This window comes from Eptesicus fuscus, chromosome 11 (genome assembly GCF_027574615.1).
Source record: "Eptesicus fuscus isolate TK198812 chromosome 11, DD_ASM_mEF_20220401, whole genome shotgun sequence".
Lineage (NCBI taxonomy): Eukaryota > Metazoa > Chordata > Mammalia > Chiroptera > Vespertilionidae > Eptesicus > Eptesicus fuscus.
The window spans coordinates 73,339,422-73,343,778 of NC_072483.1; the positions used below are offsets into that span (position 1 = coordinate 73,339,422).

The 4,357-nt window shown below is 43.0% G+C and overlaps 1 pseudogene; it reads right to left on the reverse strand.

The window, feature by feature from the left end:
* Positions 1-3,315: 3,315 nt before the first annotated feature.
* LOC114232852 (potassium-transporting ATPase alpha chain 2-like) lies at positions 3,316-4,017 on the reverse strand (annotated as a pseudogene).
* Positions 4,018-4,357: the final 340 nt, after the last annotated feature.

Consider the following 4,357-nt stretch of genomic DNA (forward strand, 5'->3'; position numbering starts at 1 on the left):
TGATCCTGGTCTTTCTGGTGATCAGATATGATATTTAATGGTTCATAATATCAATGAGAGCAAATGTGTAGCCAGTTCATTCTAGGCATTTCTTCTACTGCTTTGTCCATTTTTGTCCATAGCTGTCTTCCTAGTAATTTATCTTGTCCCTTTTCCATTTTACCAAAAGGTTAATGAGAGTTCTAGGTCTAAAGCCCCTCTGTGCACACATGGTGACATAACCAACGAAAGCTCCCAGGGCTTGAGGCCAGTATGCAGGCCGAAGTACATGACAAATGGCTTGTTCACCAATCTGTACATCTCATGGTGAAGCTGCTGGTTTATGAGGTCACTTTCAGTTTTAAAATAAAACAATGAGGAATTACAGTATATCTGTGCCCAAATTGATGAACAAGATGTTGGATAGAGTGAGCCCAATAATAATGTAGGTCAAAAAGGGGCAAATATTCTAGGTCAGAGTGAAGCAACAATCTTCTTTAGGTTGTCAATGATTAGGCAGCTTTCCTCCACTCTGTGACTAAAGATGCAAAGATGTCATTGTCTTTTAGTAAGACTGTGTGCTTACATTTTTTTGGTTATTTTTATTTTTTATTAAATCTTTATTGTTCAGATTATTACAGTTGTTCCTCTTTTTTCCTCCCATAGCCCCCCTCCATCCAGTTCCCACCCCACCCCCTGCCCTTCCCCCACCCCCACTGTCCTCATCCATAGGTGTATGATTTTTGTCCAGTCTCTTTACGCACCCCCCACACCCCTTTCCCCCCGAGGATTGTCAGTCCACTCCCTTTCTATGCCCCTGATTCTATTACATTCACCATATTATTCTGTTCATCAGATTTTTTATTCACTTGATTTTTAGATTCACTTGTTGATAGATATGTATTTGTTGTTCATAATTTTTATCTTTACCTTTTTCTTTTTCCTCTTCTTAAAGAATACCTTTCAGCATTTCATATAATACTCGTTTGGTGGTTATGAACTCCTTTAGCTTTTTCTTATCTGTGAAGCTCTTTATCTGACCTTCAATTCTGAATGAGAGCTTTGCTGAGTAGAGTAATCTTGGTTGTAGGTTCTTGCTATTCATCACTTTGAATATTTCTTGCCACTCTGTCTGGCCTGCATAGTTTCTGTTGAGAAATCAGCTGACAATCATATGGGTGGTCCCTTGTAGGTAATTAACTGTTTTTCTCTTGCTGCTTTTAATATTCTCTCTTTGTCTTTTGCTCTTGGCATTTTAATTATGATGTGTCTTGGTGTGGTCCTCTTTGGATTCCTTTTGTTTGGGGGTTCTCTGCACTTCCTGGACTTGTGAGTCTATTTCTTTCACCAGGTGGGGGAAGTTTTCGGTCATTATTTCTTCAAATAGGTTTTCAGTATCTTGCTCTCTCTCTTCTTCTGGCACCCTCATAATTCGCTTGAAGTTGTCCCAGAGGCTCCTTACACTATCTTCATATTTTTGGATTCTTTTTCCTTTTTGCTTTTCTGGTTGGGTGTTTTTTGCTTCTTTGTATTTCAAATCTTTGACTTGATTCTTGCGATCCTCTAGTCTGCTGTTGGGTCTCTGTATATTATTTTTTATTTCAGTCAGTGTATGCTTAATTTCTAGTTGGTCCTTTTTCATATCCTCGAGGGTCTCACTAAATTCATCGGCCTTTTCTTGAAAAACCTTGTAACTGTGGTTTTGAACTCTATATCCAGTAGTTTGCTTTCCTCCATTTCTTTCATGTGTGACCTGTTTCTTTGTCTCCGCATTTTGGCTGCTTCCCTGAGTTGATAGAGTGGCTTTGTGAGCTAGGTGTCCTATAGGGCCCAGTGGCTCAGCCTCCCAGTTACCTGAGGTGGACACTCTTGGTGCACCCCTTTGTGGGATGTGTGCACAGTCTTGTTGTAGTTAAGCCTTGATTGTTGTTGGTATCACAGGGAGGAATTGACTGCCAGGCCAATTGGCTGTGAGGATCAGCTGTGTCTACGATGGGAGAACTTCTGTGCTGGAGACACCCTTATGAGGCAAGACTTGCTTCAGTGGGGCTTTGGTGCTCACTGAGTCTGCCCCCTGAGTGTATCCCTTATGCATCTGAGGAGTTGTAATCTGGATGGTCTTACTTTGACCCCTGGGTACACTGGCTCTTGGATCTCCAAGGAGGTGCTAATTTAGCCTCTGCCTGAGGCCACCCAACAGGAGCTACAGAGAGATCTGCAGATTACTCTTCTTTGTTTGGGTTTTGGAGGTGCTCAAATGAGGCCCAGCTGTGAAGCAATGCAAGCTGCTGTGGGGCCTTGGGCCTTCTTTTGGATGTTCTAGGTCTCTCTGACTCAGCTGCAGTTTGTTAGGTAAGTTTAGATTTCAAAGGACCAGGCCATTCATATGCAAAAGCCTCTGTGCACAGTTTGGATGGGGCGGGGTCTCAGGGCAGAGCAAACAGCAATGGCTTCCTGTCAGCCCTGCCCTAAGAGGCCCCCGGGTCTCAGTGTCCCTTGGTAATTGCTGCAAGCACCTCTGAGAGAAAGTCGCCCTCGAGTTCCACCCGATGCCAGGCAGTACAGTTTCTCCCCGTATGAGTCTGGGTCCCCAGAGACTCGCTCAGAACTGGAGTTCAGAGCAGTCAGGAGCTGTGTCTCCCTGCGGATTGAAAAAGCCAGCCGAGTACTCAGTTGCCAGCCCTTTCCGCGTGCGCCTCAGTACCTCTGCACTTTACTTCCGCAGCGCCTCTGAGTTTCAGTGTGCTTTTCACTTTCCTTCTAGTTGTAGAATTTCCACTCAGCCAGCCTTCCTGTGGTTCTGGATGATGTCCATTTTGTCTTTTAGTTGTAGTTTTGAAGTGGTTGTGGGAGGCAGAAAGTTCAGGTGTTTACCTATGCCACCATCTTGATTTCTCCTCTACTTTCCCCCATAAGCAGATGTTATTTATGTGCTTACATTTTTGGCTGCATCAGAAACTGTGTACCTCATGGCAACCCCAATATGTGCCTTCTTTAGAGCTGGATAATGGTTAATTCCATGCTTTGTCACAGCAACATCTGAATCCTGCCTTTGAGAGCCCATCAGACATCTGCTGGGGAGATGTCTGAGCAAGGATGATTTCTGAGTGGTTGGTTAAGAGATCATTCAAGTGTTCCTAACTTGTGTCCTTCAGCTCCATACTGGTCACTATAGTGGCTTTAGCAGCCTATTTGTTAACTTGCTCCATAGTAGTGTTGAGGCATTTTAAAATGTCTTCTATTGCCTCATTGTTGGCTGAAATGATACCTACACTCTTGGCAATAGCTTTGGCTGTGGAGGGACAACTACCTGTAAACATAACAGCACTCTGGCACAGTGGACTGAAGAGGATCAATCATTGATAAGAACTCACAAAGCAGAAGTTGGAGGTGAGAAAGGTCATGGTATCTGTTCAATGAATAGGTTTCTGGAAACTCAATTGCTGGCAAGTAGAATGATAGAAACCCAGAATGTGGCTCCTTTAAGCCACCTAGCCATGTACACTGTATTGAAGGCCTTACCCGAGCCCTTGTCAGGTTGCTTGTTCCAGGACATTGGTAAAGATGGTGCTACACTTCTCTAAGATCTCATGGTCATGAGGAAGCACTTGTCATTGATGTCATCCATCTCATGTATGGGGTGCTGAAAGTTGCTGGTAGAATCAAAAGGGATTTCAAACACTTTGAAGTTTCATTTCCTAATTTTTATCACATCACCCAAAATGATCTCTGAGAATTTCCAAGGGCATTTCCGGAGGCATCTCCAACCACAACTTTCTCAATGATGGGAACACTTTCCTGTCCTTGTTTGAACTCAACTTGATTATACAGTGTTATTATCTTAAATAAGGAGGCCCAGATTCCAGAGCTTCAGGCCAAGAATTAGTTTGTCTCTTCTTCATGTGTGTCAGCTATGTAGAGCTGATGGTAAAGCCACAGATGGGTTCTGTTGTGAGTCCAAGTGTCAATTTTGTCACTTGGACTGACTGAGGGTCTCCATTGCTTCAGGTTCTTCACCAGGCTGTTCTTCTTGGCCATCCATTTCTTGTCATTAATGAGTGTCAGTGATAATGATCTGGAGGTACATGGGCCACAATAATGTCAAGGAGGAAGATAGTAGAGTCCAGGACATACTAATGGATACTGATGATAAAGAAAAATATGCTGGTGAAGCAACAACTCCTACCATAATACAAACAAATGGCAATGGGTATCTTTTCATTTCCTTTTTTTTTTTTTTATTGTTGACACTATTACAGACGTCCTTCTTGAAGCCATTGAGGCAATCTATCCAGTGATGGTGTCATTGCTGGTGTTGGTGACCATGTTAGTTGCTGTGCCTTTTTAATGGATTGTAGGAGAGAAATCAGTGATTTTT